The sequence below is a fragment of the Hyla sarda genome, chromosome 2 (assembly GCF_029499605.1).
Source record: "Hyla sarda isolate aHylSar1 chromosome 2, aHylSar1.hap1, whole genome shotgun sequence".
In the NCBI taxonomy this organism is placed as follows: Eukaryota; Metazoa; Chordata; class Amphibia; order Anura; family Hylidae; genus Hyla; species Hyla sarda.
Genome location: NC_079190.1, coordinates 186,448,703 through 186,467,421, shown reverse-complemented (window position 1 = coordinate 186,467,421; position 18,719 = coordinate 186,448,703).

The following is an 18,719-nucleotide window of genomic DNA, read 5'->3' as shown; positions in this document are numbered from 1 at the left end:
TAATTGTTTACCAGTGACTGAACCAGTAATGTTTTCCAAAAGTGGAATAGGGTGTATTGTGAAATGTGGTAACTGGGAGGGAGTGCAGGGTATTGATAATTGTTTACCAGTGACTGAACCAGTAATGTTTTCCAAAAGTGGAATAGGGTGTATTGTGAAATGTGGTAACTGGGAGGGAGTGCAGGGGATTGATAATTGTTTACCTGTGACTGAACCAGTAATGTTTTCCAAAAGTGGAATGGGGTGAATTGTGAAACGTGGTAACTGGGAGGGAGTGCAGGGGATTGGTAATTGTTTACCTGTGACTGAACCAGTAATGTTTTCCAAAAGTGGAATGGGGTGTATTGTGAAACGTGGTAACTGGGAGGGAGTGCAGGGGATTGATAATTGTTTACCGGTGACTGAACCAGTAATGTTTTCCAAATTGAAATGGGGTGTATTGTAAAATGTGGTGACAATGCATTGCCAATGCCAAAACCTAGTGGAGATGGGCTAGGGGGAGGGGTTGGTGTGCCCCTGGTGACATTTAAGGATGAGGGACCAGCAGTGAGTGATATGTCCCAATCCTGTGAGCCTAAGGAGGAGGAGGGAAGGAGTGATAGCCCTGTGTATGATGCCTGTAACATTGTTATGTCTGGAACTGAGGGAGAGGAAGGTGGAGATCCTATTTCACCTGGGGGAAATGTGTTCCCTGATGCCCCAAGATGGGGGGAGGGAAATGAGCATTTCCGGGAAGCCCTGCGCAGTGACCCTTCCCTTGAAGGGCTGAGACAACGTGCTGAGCATACAGATGTTGACACAGAGGGGCATCGGGTATATTGGGAAAATTATATCTTGTACTGGGAGTCCCTTTCCAAAGGCATGCTAGGGGCCCAGGAGAGAGAAAGGCCGTTAGTGGTTCCTAGGCAGTACAGGAAAGAGCTGCTGGGGTTGGCCCATGAAACCCCCCCCTGGCAGGAAATTTGGGAGTGGCCTATGCGGTCATAGAGAAGGAATGTCTAGCTATGGTCTGGGCTTTGCAAAAATTACAGCCATACCTGTATGGCAGGGATTTTACTGTCATAACTGATCACAACCCTCTACATTGGTTGGACAGAGGGTCCGGTAACAATGGCACCTTGAAACAAATGCTAAAAACAGTTGTAGAATCGGAGGGCAGAGACTGGGAAAAGTATTTACCCCATCTGTTATTTGCTTACAGGGAGGTACCCCAAGAGTCTACAGGTTTCTCGCCCTTTGAGTTATTGTATGGTCGCAAAGTGCGGGGACCCCTAGATTTAGTTAGGGGAGAATGGGAAGGGGGGCTACATGCCCCTGAGACTTCTGTGGTAGAGTATGTTCTAAAATTCAGGGACAGGATGCAGACATTGACTGGGCTGGTACATGACAACCTCACAGCAGCACAGTCCAGGCAGAAGTACTGGTACGATCGCAATGCAAGGGACCGGGTCTATGAAGTGGGACAGAAGGTAATGGTTCTTAACCCCATTAGGCAGAATAAGTTGCAGGCGGCCTGGGAGGGTCCCTTTACCATTTTACGGTGCCTAGAACCCACCACTTATGTAGTAGCCCTTGATGAGAAAGTTCAGAGGCAGAGACAGTACCACATTAATATGCTGAAGGCATACTATGACCCTGAGGAAGTGGTACTCAGTGTATGTAGTGCACCAGAGGAAGGGCTGGGTAGTGATCCCTTACTTGATCTAGTGGAGGAAGCTAAGAGCCAGGGATCCCTTCAGGATGTGGAGATCAATCCACAGCTCTCAGATGAAAGGAGGAGGCAGCTTAATGAGGTAATAGGCCCCTTCAGTGCCATCTTTGCCTGGGTATGCAGGGCCTGTGGTGTCAAGAAAATAAATAGACGGTTAATGGAGACAGATCTATCAGCCTGGAGAGGCCAGATCTCTCTGTCCCCATCTAAAGGGGGTGGTGTCAGGCCCAAGGCCTGATTATTCAATCCTATATGTGTATTATAATTATAACTGTGTGTGATGTATTATCCAAGACATGGGTGAGAGGTCATTCAGACGGTGTATCCTTCTTGTGTATTGCATTTTATTGGGGGTCTGGCTGTTTGTTTACATCTCCTTTGAAGTCAAAGGCTCTTTTGAAGCAGCAGGATGTAAGGGGCACTCTGGTCCCATCATATAATCACACAGATAAGGGGGCCAGGAAGTGAGAAGACCCCCTGGTGGGATCAGAGGGGAGGGGGGAATGGAGTCTCCCTCCCAAGAAAGCAGATATGATATTTAAACAATGCTAGACTCAAAGTGGGGTGTTCAAGGCTGTGCCCAAAGCTGACAAGAGCTGGACTCTCACTCACAAGGACGGCTATATCATCATGCTGTAAGAACTGAATTTTTTTGTTTTCTGAACTTGCCTTGCAAAACTCTTTTATATATTTTTGTACCTGTATGTCATTTGTTCCTGTATTTTTATATATACATATAGCACTGTGATACCTTTTATCAGATTAAATGTTTAATTAATCAGCTCTGGTCTTTGATCTCTAAATATATGAGCTCACCTTTCTGAAGGCAGCTCTGGTGGAAACACGTTTATCTAAGGGTTAATTTGGTGACTTGCTGGGACTAGTAGTGGATACCCAGAGGTCTGGTGGCCTTAACCCTTGCACCATCACACTCTTTCTAGCGTCTTAGCTGGACCGATAGGGTGTGATCGTGACAGGATGCTTCACTGGTTTGAGACGAGCGGCTCCTAATGAACCACCCCCCTTTGTATCCAGACTGATCCTTCACCTGGGACTCATATATTAGCCCTACTCTACTGGAGCTACTAATGAACACCAACACTACTACATGTCAGTGAATGCAATCTACAATTAACCCAATGGGACAACCATAGTTAAAAAAGTAGCACTTTTAAACTGAAAAAAGTACAGTATGTTCTACAGGGCCTGACAAAAGGAAAAAAAGTTTATACAAAACAGAAAAAATTACTTAATAGTATCTGTGAGAAAAAACAAACCAAAATATTTTTCCGGATTAATGGAAATTCTGGAGTATGAAAACCTGCTTAAGTTATTTTTAAGGAGATGTAACGGGGGAGAATAGCAGCCCACATACACAGCTGCAGCTGAACTTTTTAACTAAATGTAATGCTGCAAATTTTGATTACCATGAAATTATATATTTTGTCACTTATTAAACCATGATTTATTTAAAAAGGATAGACATCAGGAACATGGCGTGAGAGGCGTGTATCCATGTTGATTTTTCTTCCAGCTTTACCGATGGGGGTGTAATATGCACAACCCTGCTGGTGGATAGTGCGGGAGATGCTGATGAAAACGAGCCCTACCTTGCCCAGATCCGCCCGGCCGTTCGCCCGCACTTGTAGTTTTAATCTATATGTATATCTTGCTGTAACTGGCACGGGTGGGGCTTCTGCAGGTTAACTGGCACTGATGTCAGCACCGCTTATGAATATTCATCCCCCCTCCCTCCAGTTAGGAGCGGCAAAGAGAGGGAGAACTGAAGGGAGGGGGGCTGAATACTCATAAGCAGCACTGAAGTCAGTGCCAGTTAGCTGCAGGAGCCCCGCCCGTGCCAGTTACAGCAAGATATACACATAGAATAAACTACAATTGCGGGCGAACGGTCGGGCGGATCCGGGCAAGGTAGGGTTGGTTGGAATCAGCATCTCCCGCTCTGTCCACCAGTAGTGTGGATAGTGCGAGAGAAAATATCTGACAGTTTTCCTTTAAGAAACTCAGCTGCTAGTCCGGCACCTGATACCTCAGATGTAATGTACTAAGTTTCTATTTTCCACTTTAGTTAGAATTCAGTTATTATTATTTAGAAATACATTTTACCTTGATTTGGTACAAACTGATATGTGATACTGATAAGAGAGGTTCACAGTGAGCTGAAAAAGAAAATATTTATTTGAAACTGCAAATATGTGGCAGGCAAGTTTTCCCTGTGCTATGCCCCCTCCTCCTTTGCTTCTTAGATTATAGAGGGCTGTTAAGTGTTAAAGTATACAGCTCTGCCGCTATTGGAGATTTTTTTCTTTATCAGGAATTATTAAGAAAGAATATATATTAAAATGTACCTCTATTTTTGCTTCACACTCTCATTTCCATTGTATCCATGGTTATGGAATCAGTACAGTCAGACAAGGACATACTTATAATGGCCCACCTTAGGCAGTTAGATGAAGTCTACTCATATTTTCTGAAACAAGTAAGAGGATTATGGAGTGTGTTGGTTAGGTACCTTTATTGTTTTACCTAGGTCATAAAAGATGTAGATAATTAAGTCTGTATAAACTCTCTTTTTGCCTTGTTGAACCCTGAGGCCACCCAATATAGGGACATTACTACACACATAGCTCCCTTCTGTTTAGCGTATGAGGCCCCATATGTTAACATGGGGTACAAGACTGCTGGCACACACGGTTTCTTACAAACTTTTTAGATGCCGTCTTTGCCCAGTACCACCACTGTCTTCCTTTGTTCTCTCTCAGCATGCATTGCCGGTTCCTGCAAGAGACTTAAACAAACAAATCCACCTGTACACTCTGTTCCATAACTGTGGGAGGACAGGAGCACTGCAGCCTTGGCGGTAATAAAAGTGTACCTATACTCATTGTGTCATACCTTCAAATATCTTACATATATCAGTGAATACCTTCAACTCTACTTTCTGAACCAACAGCTCAGATTGAGTGGTTTATTGCAGTAGAACTTCATTCTGCGTGTGATCACCATATCTCCTGTCTTATGTATTACATCTTTACATTACTTGGAACAAGCTTACATTTATAACAAAGCATCAACCATGGATTATCTGATATTTTATCATGGCTCTTGAATTCTTAACCTCCATAAGTTCAAAACAATTTTAATCATAATCTGAGAGTAGCAAAGCTACCAAAAGGGGAAGAAGGAGTAAGAGAAAAAAAATTATCATTATATGGTAATATATATTCACTCAAAAATTGGTGTTATTTAATTAAATGCAATGTAGAAAGTATAGGTATATCACATTGTGTATGCAGGTCTTATAAACATACTCAGTTTAAAACAGTAAATATATATATATATATATATATATATATATATATATATTTATACATTTTCTTCAAGTGTGAAGAGGAGGCTGTCATTTTAGAAAAGGAGGCTGTCATTCTTCCTATATGGTCCCACCTTTCAAGGATGACCCCCCTCCTTTCTCCTCTTAATCCCTTATGTCACCAGTCACCGCCCCTTTGAGCTTGGCCCTCTGCTTTCCCTCAAGCTAGGTCAGTCTTAAACAACTTTGAATGTCCAGTGTCTGACTGGATTTCTGTGCTACTTTACATCAAGAGACATACAAGACACATGTAACATGTAAAAATACCGACATACAACACACAGGGCCCACATAACACACAGGGCCCATATCCTCACCAAAAATGCAAAAGAGTAAAAAAAAAAATATATATAGAGCTCTTTCGGGGAAAAAAATTAGCTGATTTTAAAATTTAGGTAATATTTATCAATTAAATAGTGATCACTTTCTTCCTTTTTTTTTTTTTTTACATTAACGTTTTATTAAAAGTACAAAGTTCAAGTAAATTACAAAAACACCATCAATAAACAGGCATCGTAGGAAACGCGGTTGTCGATAGGGTACACACATATGATGCGTACCATCACTATATAAAGTCAGGTATTCAGTAACAAGACAGGATGTTGAATACATTAAAGTGAATAGTTAAAGACATGACAATTCAAACATCAACTAGTCAACTCAAGGTACATGGTCCAAGCTTATATGTGATCCGGGTAGGTACAATCAACAACAATGTGGTTGGTGTAAGCAACATATGGGAAGAAGAGGAGATGAGGACAGAAAGAAGGAGGAAGAAGAGACAGGAAAGGGTTCCAAAGGGACAGAAGGGAATGGGAACGAGGAAGACTACTAGGTTCGTAAGAAAGAGGTTGTTAGACTTACCCAGCGGGTCAGGAGGGCTTCAGAACAACATGGCAAAGCAATGAGGCATGGTGGCTATTTGTGAAAAATGGGCTGTTTAGGTAGAGGGAGCACCAGAAACCGGGCGTGCTCTAGGGCTTGGGGGACATATGTTTCCGAGTGAAAGATGCATGGATGTATAGTCCCTAGAGGATGTAAAATGTGTCCAAGGGTGCCAGACAGTGTTGTATTTGTCTATCTGATTTTTGGAGTCGGCTAGCAATTCTTCCATCCTGTGTAGATGGGAGGATTCTTGGAGCCAAGAGGTAATGGATGGGGGAAGTTGTGATTTCCAAAGTCTTGGAATTACCGTTCTGGCCGCAAGCAACAGAAACGATATTAGTTTAGCCGTGTGCTTGGGAATGTGAGCAGGAAGGATGGTGAGTAGGATGACTTCTGGCGTGGGGGGGAGCTGGGTCATTGTGATACGATGTATTATATCTATAACTTGAGTCCAGTATGTAGATAAGTGGGGGCAGGTCAGCCAAACATGAAGCATAGTGCCACCTACACCTCCACATCTCCAGCACGTATCTGGAAAATCGGGATAGAATTTGGCGAGTAAGGATGGCACTCTGTACCATCTCGTTAGAACTTTATAGTTGATTTCTTGTGCTTTACAAGAGATGGAGGTGTGGTGGCACCGATTCAGAGCCCTGGTCCAGTCCTCCTCCGCGAACCGATGTCCTATTTCTTTTTCCCAGCCTAACCGGAATGGGAGCGGATCGGTTGTAAATTCATGTATGAGGAGAGAGTAAAGGACACTGATTTTATGGTTGATTTTATGCGAGGAAACACAGAGGTTTTCAAAGTTGGTGAGTGGACGATGAAGTGATAGCTTCCTTTTGTTAGACAGGTAAAAGTGACTGAGTTGTGCGTACTGAAAGAGTAAGTGGGTAGTCACCTCGGTCTCCTGTAAGAGATCAGGTAGGCTCTTCAACGATGTCTGAGATATTAATTTGGAAAAACAAGTGCCATCTCCCCTTTGGAAGGTGAGGAAGGGGCTCGTGGATAAGGCCGGGGGGAAAGCCGGGTTGTCAAATAATGGGGTAAGGGGGCCGTCTGGGGAGAAGAGCGAAAGATGACTAAGATATGTATTGCGAGTGCGAATGATTGAGTTAAGGACAGCCGGGAGACTGGCCACATCTTTAGTGGAAGAGATGTATTGCGGGAGCCACTTTCTTCCTTTTTATCTTATTTTAAAAACTTCTTCTCTTGTTACTCCTGTAATAAAATCAGACAATTAATCGCACTTGCTGATACATTTCATTTTTTTGGCATCCATCCTGTGCAATCTGTAAAAACAAAACTTATTTAGGAAATTAATAAAATAGCATTAAATAGGTTCAATTAATACTACGTGGATTTTCTTTTGTCCTATACCAATCTAAAAAGGATCCATTACAACACAAAACAGCTTCACAGAGAAAACATTCACTGGTCATATTCCATACATTCCTGATGTATTAATACACATCACACATATACAACATACTTTATATCACAAGAACCATTCTATTGATACACTTCAACATTGCTACAGAATGGAAGAAATAATTGACCTTGGGCAGGGAACAATAGCAACTCTTTTTATCGTAAATTGATAAATTGGAGACAATACATGTTGAGATATTTGGAACAAAACACTTAGTGTGAAATAAATGTTAGTAACTATTTTTGCAATAGCTGGAGAAGCGAAGGAAACACCTGCAGATATATATATAATTATTCATGGATCAAGGCAATGGGCATACAATTAACTCTTTTCTCAATTTTCTTTTTCTTTCTTTATTCTTTCCTGTTCTTTTTCTAAAGATGGATGTCTATATTTATGTGTTATATCTATTGAGATGGTGATTAATAATTGATATCCAGACTATATGAATTGTAATCTGTCAAAAATTGTATCAAAATAATAAAGAAAAAAACCAAACAAGAACCATTATATGAACATCATCATATGACTGACTACATACACACAGCTTTCCTAGAGATCTAGCATACCATAGGCATTCCATAGCACCAAACATTCCTGAACAAAGGATTAACACTTTTTACAGTTTTAACAAACTCTTTACTCTTTTACATTCTTGTACCATAATATCACTTATATCAACACTTTCAACTCTGCTAATACCACATTCCTCTGCGCCTTATGTAGCATACTGTTTCCCATCCTCCTAAACAGCAGCAGTCACCTTTACATTTCCCTTTGGCTTTCAGATTATAACTGTATATAAATACTGTATATAACACTGCTGTATATAAATATCTCTATCCATTAACCATCAGTATATTCCAAACTTTCAACTGCCTTAATATCCACATGCTTTCCATCAAAACGTCTCTATTTTGTTTCTTTCTCCAATCCTATCAAGCTACTTACAACAATCCCCTCCTACCTCACCTGTCTCACCTGGAGCACCAGTTGTACACACCATCAACTCCCGGACCAAAACCATCAACTTCCTCAACACATTGCACACAGCCATTTGTCCACTCAAATACCATCCAAAATCACCAATGAACATTCTTTAGGAGACAATGAGTCAACCTATCCTACTCAACAACTTAATTTACAACACAAACACAGTTTTGAAACTTCTTTGCACACTCTGCACCCTTCTTTACACACTCATACATCCTTCCCTTGGCAGAGCTCCGTCACCCATTTCTTTGGAGATAAAACATTAGGCCTCGATTAACACATGACACATTTCAATACAGTTCTACCTTTTCATCTAAGTCTGGCTGCAGACTGTTCATAACTATCAAAGTTTAAACCATTTCAAAGTTTTTTAAGGAATTTTTTGGGAGTAGTGAGTACCGTGTAATTACCCTATTAACAAAAACTCTCAGTGGATTGGCCAAACAAAAAGTGATACTAAACACCAAACAAAGGTGACAACCAAAGTGTATCTCTGATACTACTCATCTTCTAATCTAAATCTTTTACTGATACACCACAAAAGATACGAGAGTCAATTTTTTGCTCAAATACTCCATAAAAAATATCAGTAAGCCGCCACAAAAATGTCCTCTGATACAGAAAAAGATACCCAGCTGATACAAATCAAAAACTATCAGATTAAAATCTGATACATATAAAAGATATCAGGAGTACAATCAACCAAAAGTTACCAGGGACTTCGAACACAAAAATCTACGGCACTCTTAACTCCCTTGACTGAATCCATGGATATATCAAAAAAAGTCAAAAAATCGAAATTAAATCCAAGCAAGAAAAAAATAGCTTTTTAAAGACTCAAAAAAAAAAAGTCTCTCATAGTTAGATTCTTGCCATGATAATTATTGTTATCATTAAGGAGTACATTGTTTTTTTATGAGGCTGCAAAAATCTCCCCTGCTTTTATTCCTTCTGAGCTTATTTAAAGCGGCAGTCAGTCACTGGCGACCAAAAACTCTCAGAACTCTTAGAAATTGAGACCACACACAGCGGGGAAGATTCCCCGTCACTAGGGCGAGTCATAGTTGGTCGACAGAAGCCATTTCCCTGGCTCACAGGCCTGCCCAAAAGACACCGATAAGCTACAATTTCATAAAGAAATCAGCAGACTTACCGTGTTCTTGTGGAGATTTGACTCCTAGTTTGAACAGTTCTGGTTCCCCCTGGACAGCTGGGAAAGTGTCGGTTCACCAGACTTGGCTCTTGACTCGAGTGTGATCCAGGGCACAGAAATCCGACTTCTGACACCAAATGTCAAGGATGGCTTGAGGTGAGGCATTAAAAATGTGAGTGACTGCCGCTATATACAGCTGAGTTCCGGCACAAGGAATACACACCAGACAGAATGTTGGTATCATATCTCCTTCTCAGCATACTCCCTAAAGAGCTGCCCGAGGAGTTCTCTTTAATTACACAGAAGTACATTGTTTTTACATTTGACAAAAAAGGGAGGTTTGGTTATGACGTCAAAATCCTGTTACATTTTATCTCTGTATATATTAGCATATTTAGCATCCATTTCTTTCTTGGCCAAAGTTCATTTATGCTCTTCGTTGCTCTCATACTGGAAAATCCCAGATCTTTGCCCTTCTATGCAATCTGTATCTTCCTCAAATGTTTTGTCTTCTGACGTTTAATCTTGGGCCTCCTGGCGTCCAAGGTTTCTTAGTTGCAAGCAAATAGCAAGCTGGTTTATGGGTTAAGGGTAGTTTAACAAATATCTTTCTCCAACATCTGCAATGGCATATTAGTATTAATATATATTGATCAGTCATCAGAAACATAAGGGTCATCCTTATCAATGTCACCACATTCTAAGAGCCATCATTGAGGTAGCTATATGTGTAAGACAAGTATTATTTTTTAATAGAACCATTATAAAGTTACATAAAATATAGATCAACTTTTCTTTTTTGTGTCATTCCACCATGTAGCGTAAATAACATGTTATTTTTAATAAATGGGTTGTTATAATTGTGATCATACCATGTATGTGTATGGGACTTTTGTGGGTACGCAGTAAAGAAGCAAACAGCCTTACCTAAGTAACTTTCAGTTTTCATTTTGCAATGGTTGCAAATTTATGAAGGGCAAATGTCGCATGTAGGCATAAAAAAAAAACTGTTTATAACCCCTCCAAAATGTCACAAGTCAAAGCCAGCTCAGACCTGGCTTACAAAACTGCATTTTGAGAGCACTTTTAAAAAGTCTCACAAAAAATGGAGAAGGGGAATCATACAAAATGGTTTACTGAAGGGAAGTCGTGCAAAACCAAAGCAAAAGAAAAAAAAAGTGAGTGGAAAGATCAAAGTGCTTAATATTAGCTTCCCAGTAATGTCAGCCACAATCCCATTCATGTCAGTCTTTGTGCCCAAATGTAGTGCCAGCCATATTGCTCAGTCAGGACAGCCAACAAAACATAAAAAAATGGTAGGACATCAATCAGAATGTGCACAAAATGTATTCAAGTTCCAATGTCACCAATAAAAATAACATTTTGGACAGTGATGAAGGTGTGAAGGTGAATAGAACAGATCATCGCAGTGTTACCAGTGCCAATATGTAGTGCCAGCTGCATTACTCATTCATGTCAGCAGCCATTTCCTCACAATAAATTCTCATATTTCGTAGCCTGGACACAGGTGTAATTTTTGGTAAATTAAGCATTTAACAAAGAAAAAAAAAAAAAAAAAGAAAAAAAATATATATATATGTATATATATATCTATATATATATATATATATATATATATATAATGAAGATATGAAACTATGAAATTATGAGGTACTTAGCTTGAACATTTGGCGCCAAATAGCGTGGACCGTCCCACCATGGTAAGGTGACCTCATTCTGGGACGGACCCTACACTATGAATATGTGTGAACAGTACAGCAGGCATGCAAGGTCTGAAACATCCAAGGCACCTTATGTACACCTAATAGAGGTGGGTGGGGTGCAGGAGCCAACATGGAGGTAGCCACTCCCCCGTATGTGTAATATAACCAAAGAATAAGTTGGCCAGCACTATTAATCCAAACTATTGTAAAAACCTGGCTTGCAGGTGCAGGCTGCTGGGCTAAATATACAGCAACAGGAGAATACAGCAGCACACTGCTAGCACAAAGATATAGATGAAACATGAGTATATAGATAAAACATGAGTATATAGATAGAACATGAAAAGCTAAACAGCTGTAATGCAATAAATGAAGATATGAAACTATGAAATTATGAGGTACTTAGCTTGCAAATTTGGCGCCAAATAGCGTGGACCGTCCCACCACGGTAAGGTGACCTCATTCTGGGACGGACCATACACTATGAATATGCCTCTGTGTGAACAGTACAGCAGGCATGCAAGGTCTGAAACAGCAGGCATGCAAGGCACCTTAGGCTATTTGGCGGCAAATTTGCAAGCTAAGTACCTCATAATTTCATAGTTTCATATCTTCATTTATTGCATTACAGCTGTATAGCTTTTCATGTTCTATCTATATACTCATGTTTTATCTATATACTCATGTTTCATCTATATCTTTGTGCTAGCAGTGTGCTGCTGTATTCTCCTGTTGCTGGATATTTAGCCCAGCAGCCTGCACCTGCAAGCCAGGTTTTTACAATAGTTTGGATTAATAGTGCTGGCCAACTTATTCTTTGGATATATATATATATATATATATATATATATATATATGAGAAGTATGTGGAAGAGACAGCACTGGACCTCTCAGCTTGTGCAGGTAATCATCCAGGAATGCCAACCCGGAGAAGCATACAAAACACAAAGTAGATACAGCACCAAAAAGCCGGAGACTCAAATCTTGATGGAGTGTGACTTTATTCGCTCCCCAAAGTGCAAAGTTTTGGCAACAAACTGCCTTTTTCAAGCATAACAAATAAAGTGACAATGTGCAAATATATAGGGAACACAACATGCAGTGATTGGTTAAAGGAAAACTGTCACATGTTTTGTCCCGCACTATCCACAGGTACCTGTGGATAGTGCGGGAGACGCTGAACAATTTGAGTCCTACCTTGCCCGGATCCGCTGCGCCGTTTGCCCGTTACAGGTCTTTTTCTGTGTATTAAAATTAGCACTTAACTGGCAAAGGGGGGGGGGGGGGGGGGTTACTGCATTCAACTGCCACTGTGTTGTAACCACCGCCCTGCCCGCAGCACCGCCCGGCTAATGAATATTCATATATTGCCTTACTATGTTGTCTCATATCGGCCGAGTCTCAAACTGCCTACACCCTTACTTCAGCGCTGCTCTGGACGAATGAAGCAGCGCTGAAGACCGCTTCCGGGTGTAGTGAGAAATCCCGCACATGCGCAGTGGCGTCGGGGACTCGGCCGATATGAGACAACATAGTAAGGCAATATATGAATATTCATTAGCCAGGCGGTGCTGTGGGCAGGGCGGCGGTTACAACACAGTGGCAGTTGAAGGCAGTAACCCCGCCTTTGCCAGTTAAGTACTAATTTTAATACACAGAAAAAGACCTGTAACGGGCAAACGGCGAAGCGGATCCGGGCAAGGTAGGACTCAAATTGTTCAGCATCTCCCGCACTATCCACAGGTACCTGTGGATAGTGCGGGACAAAACATGTGACAGTTTTCCTTTAAATAATAAGTGTTTCACATGTGTCATTATAATCCTCTTCAACATCCTATTGGCTAAGGTATGTTACCATAGTGAAGCGTGTATACAAAAATACAAATACATAAAAATACTGAGATGACAGCTATCCATTACATTTAAAAGCATCAGATGAGCTCACTGGGACTTCACTTACATCGATCCTTGTTTCTGATTGCATCCTCCACTTGATGATATAAGATTTCCATGTCTTTGTGTTGTATGGTGGTTTGTAAACAAACAGATTGCGGCTGCGTGGTTACTTGATTCACAGGATGCAGTTCTGATCAGCTGATCGCTATAGATCAGTTGATGCGCGGACGTCATCCCAGGATGCCCGAGACCTTACAATTGATTATGCGCATGCGCTGATTATTTGCGCATGCGCGCACAAACGCAAATGCAAAAATCAGGTATACATGCGCATGATCGTCATAATTGCATTGTGATACTGACTACATATGTGAGTCTGAACAGACTTCTATAAATTTGCAGTAAATATATACTAATCAATAAATCTAACAGGGCACACATAATGTGTGTTTGCCGAAACGTTGCACTTTGGGGAGCGAATAAAGTCACACTCCATCAAGATCTGAGTCTCCGGCTTTTTGGTGCTGTATCTACTTCGTGATATATATATAATTGAAAAATCAATTATGTTAAAAAAAATGTCTAAAAAAATTTTACGGTGATGTTGGTCATTTAACCCCTTAAAGGCAGAAATCAATATTGAATGTGGCAATAACCCCTAGAGTATGCAGGCTGAAATCCAGGTGCAGATAGTTCCGGGTAGCTGATCGGGACCACTGTGGCTGAATTGCGATGTTCTGATAAGCTGTAAATGGGTGGAGGTTCCCTACCTAGCTTCGATCGGCACTCCAAATGGGCAGGCAGCCTGTACAAGTGGAGCGCTGATAACATTGATCAATGCTGTGCTATAGCCAGGGGTGTCGCTAGGTGGGCTAATGGGGCTATAGCCCCGGGTGTGGCACCCATAGCCCCGGGTCTCGCTCCCACTCGCTTGCTTATGGGGATCCAAAACACTTGTCCCAGATCCCATGGTGAGCGAGCGGGCACCGTTTTTAGCTGTGCGCACATACATGCTCATACAGCTAAAACCTCCCTGTCAGTGTAAGCCTCAGTCTTATGCTGACAGGATAGTGTGACCTCTGCCCCCACGCTGTGCAGGCGCGATGACGTCACTCATCGGCACCTGCACTGTGGAGGGAAAGGGACACGGCTACAGTGTATTTCGCTGCGTTGGAGTATCTGTGTTTTTTCTTTTACAACCTGCCAAAAAGGGGGAAGGGAGAGGACTGGTTTGGGGACTACCTAGGAACGGAGTGGATAATCAAACTAGCCAGGAATGTAGCTTTTCCCAGCCAGGGTGCCTTCAGAAGTTGCTAAATTACAGCTCCCAGCATGCCCAGACAGCCAGAGTTGTAGTTTTGCAACAGCCGAATGCACCCTGGTTGGGAAACAATAACCTACCTGCATACCTGGCTACCAACTACAGTGTTTCCCAACCAGGGTGCAATGTGAAGGCCTCCAACACCCAACATTTCACTCCGAGGCTTCTTCACACATTGCACTTGCTGTCACTATTGATAACCAGTGTGCTACACGCTTACACTTTGTATTTATATACTTATGTATCTGCACTAATTTTTGTTCCAGTATTGACCAGCTTGTATAGTTTACTGAATGCACCTTATTTACGATTGCTGCTATATTATTACTATTGAGTATTGGATGGTTTATGCACCACCTGTAATGCACTTTATTAATGCTGCTGTCATGTTCCCCTTTACAATGGGGTAGCGAGTATTTTTGGTATACCTTGCTGTATTTTGTATGTTGCATATTTACTATTTATGTGCACAGCCCCATATCAGATTTGACCATAGCCCTTTCCATTTTACGTGATTTTATTCTTGTCTTGTTTGTCAATTGCATTTAGGTCAATAAAGTTTTGCCTTATCAATGATCTCTGTATGCTATTTTTCGTTGATTGATCTGCAGTTTTGGCGTAGGTCAGTTACGCATGGGAAATTTTGTTTGCGTGTGTACTAATAAAAGTTTTAACCTTTTCCCATTTTCCCCAAAACAAAACCTATATAAATTGGTTGTAATTGAATGTGCCTTCAGAGTCAAGATAATGAAGCCTTTTACTCAGGTTTTTCATTGTTTGACATTTTTAGACATTGTTTGAGTTGACTTTTTGCAGTGGAGAGACATTTATAAACTGTGACTTTAAAAAAAAATGTGCATACTTTTTCTGCAAAGCACCCAAATGGGCGCTAATCACCACCAAATAAAGGTTACAAACTAACTATGGATAGCATTATTATAAAGTCGCATAATTGTCACACAGTTTAAAAAGTCACGCAAAAAGTCGCAGAGAAATTACCATACAAAGTGGAGTACTGATGTAAGAAAAGGGATCAGCACCAGATTTATCACATGCCCTGCACCACACACAGTTTCTACTACACATGGTAAATTAACGTAGTAAAAAGACGTTTACCTACCCCACTTTTCATAAATACCCCCCAATGTGTCATTTTTACTGAAAAGTGCACTGCGTAGAGACAAAAGTAAAAAAAAAAATAGGGGGAAATTTATCAAAACCTGTTCAGAGAAAAAGTTGCACAGTTGCCCATAGCAACCAATCAGTTCGCTTCTTTCATTTTTCAGAGGCCTTTTCAAAAATGAAAGATGCAATCTGATTGGTTGCCATGGGCAACTCAGCAAATTTTCCTCTGAACAGGTTTTGATAAATCTCCCCCATTGTTTTTTTTTCCAATTTTGCCCCGCAATAATTGTTTTTTAGGTTTTGCCGTAGGTTAAAGAGATTAAATGACAAGCGTCACGCCTGTGAGATGCCCGACTAGATTCCCCTAGAGGGACTTAACCTCTTCAGGACACAGGGCGTATGGATACGCCCTGCATTCCGAGTCCTTAAGGACACAGGGCGTATCCATGCGCCTGTGGGAAATCCGGTCCCCACCGCTAGCCGGTTGGGGACCGGAGCCGGATGCCTGCTGAAACCATTCAGCAGGCATCACGGCATATCGCCCAGGGGGGTCATTATGTCCCCCCATGTCGGCGATGGCCGCAGATAGCTGGGCAATTCAGCCCAGCGATCTGCAGCGGATTCTGGGTCAATCGGGTCTCCAGTGACCCGGTGACCCGGAATTACAGACTGTTCTCTGACGGCCCCGAACAGCCATAGCCAGCAGGGGTGAGGTGGCAGTGGTGCCACCTCACGATCGCCCTGATTCGTCGGCCGGTTTACCGGCCGACCAATCAGGGCACCTGCTGCGGGTGTCACTCCCGCAACCCGCTCCGCCCCTCTTCCGGAGGACGTAAGCGGGTGCGGGAAGAAGACCCCGGGAGCTGGGGACCCCGGTCCCCGGCGTCCCTGTTGGGATCGGGGTCCCAGGAGCGGCGGCGAGGGACTGACCTGGGGAGCAGCAGTTGGAGCTGAGTGACAGCCTCCTGCTGTTGCTTAGCAACAGCTCCCAGCATGCAAAAAGGGTATGCTGGGAGCTGTAGTTATGCAACAGCAGGAGGCAGACCACCACAACTCCCAGCATTCCCTTATGGGCATGCTGGGACTTATAGTTTTGCAACAGCTGGAGGCACATTTTTTCTATGGAAAAGTGTACCTTCAGCTGTTGTATAACTACAACTCCCAGCTTGCACAAACAGCTAAAGTGCATGCTGGGAGTTGTTGTGGTGCATCTGCTGGTTGCATAACTACAACTCCCAGCATGCCCGTTGGCTGTTGGGGACTGCTGAGAGTTGTAGTTTTGCAACAGCTGAAGGCACACTGGTTGTGAAACTCAGTTTTTTTTTTACCTAACTCAGTATTTCATGACTGGTGTGCATCCAGCTGTTGCAAACTACAACTCCCAGCATGCACCGTACATGCTGGGAGTTGTAGTTTTGCAACAGCTGGAGGCACACTGGTTGTGAAACACTGAGTTAGGTCACAACCTCAGTGATACATAACCAGTGTGCCTACAGCTGTTGCAAAACTAAAACTCTCAGCATGTACAGTCTGTCAGCGCATGCTGGGAGTTGTAGTTTTGCAACAGCTGGATGTCCCCCCCCCCCCCCCCAATGTGAATGTACAGGGTACACTCACATGGGCGGAGGTTTGCAGTAAGTATCCGGCTGCAAGTTTGAGCTGCGGCAAATTTTCTGCCGCAGCTCAAACTGCCAGCGAGAAACTACTGTGAACCCCCGCCCGTGTGACTGTACCCTACAAACACTACACTACACTACACTAACGCAAAATAAAAAGTAAAAAACACTACATATACACATACCCCTACACAGCCCCCCTCCCCAATAAAAATGAAAAACGTCTGGTACGCCACTGTTTCCAAAACGGAGCCTCCAGCTGTTGCAAAACAACTACTCCCAGTATTACCAGACAGCCACTGACTGTCCAGGCATGCTGGGAGTTTTACAACAGCTGGAGGCCCCCTGTTTGGGAATCACTGGCGTAGAATACCCCTATGTCCACCCCTATGCAAGTCCCTAATTTAGGCCTCAAATGGGCATGGCGCTCTCACTTTGGAGCCCTGTCGTATTTCAAGGCAACAGTTTAGGGTCACATATGGGGTATCGCTGTACTCGGGAGAAATTGGGCTTTAAATTTTGGGGGGTATTTTCTGCTTTTACCCTTTTTAAAAATGTAACATTTTTGGGAAAACAAGCATTTTAGGTAAAAAAAAATATTTTTTTTTACATATGCAAAAGTTGTGAAACACCTGTGGGGTATAAAGGTTCACTTAACCCCTTGTTACGTTCCCCGAGGGGTCTAGTTTCCAAAATAGTATGCCATGTGTTTTTTTTTGCTGTCCTGGCACCATAGGGGCTTCCTAAATGCGGCATGCCCCCAGAGCAAAATTTGCTTCCAAAAAGCCAAATGTGATTACTCCTCTTCTGAGACCTGTAATGCGAGAGCAGAGCACTTTTCACCCCCATATGGGTTGTTTTCTGAATCGGGAGAAATTGGACTTCAAATTTTGGGGGGTATTTTCTGCTATTACCCTTTTTAAAAATGTAAATTTTTGGGGAAAACAAGCATTTTAGGTAAAAATTTTTCTTTTTTTTTTTACATTTGCAAAAGTCATGAAACACCTGTGGGGTATTAAGGCTCACTTTATCCCATGTTACATTCCCCGAGGGGTCTAGTTTCCAAAATGGTATGCCATGTTTTTTTTTGCTGTTTTGACACCCTAGAGGCTTCCTAAAGGTGACATGCCCCCCAAAAACCATTTCAGAAAAATGTTCTCTCCAAAATCCCCTTGTCGCTCCTTCCCTTCTGAGCCCTCTACTGCGCCCGACGAACACTTTACATAGACATATGAGGTATTTCCTTACTCGAGAGAAATTGGGCTACAAATTCAAGTAAAAATTTTCTCCTTTTACCATTTTGAAAAATTCTAAAATTGGGTCTACAAGAACATGTGAGTGTAAAAAATGAAGATTTTGAATTTTCTCCTTCACTTTGCTGCTATTCTTGTGAAACACCTAAAGGGTTAAAACACTGAATGAATGTCATTTTGAATACTTTGGGGGGTTTAGTTTTTATAATGGGGTCATTCATG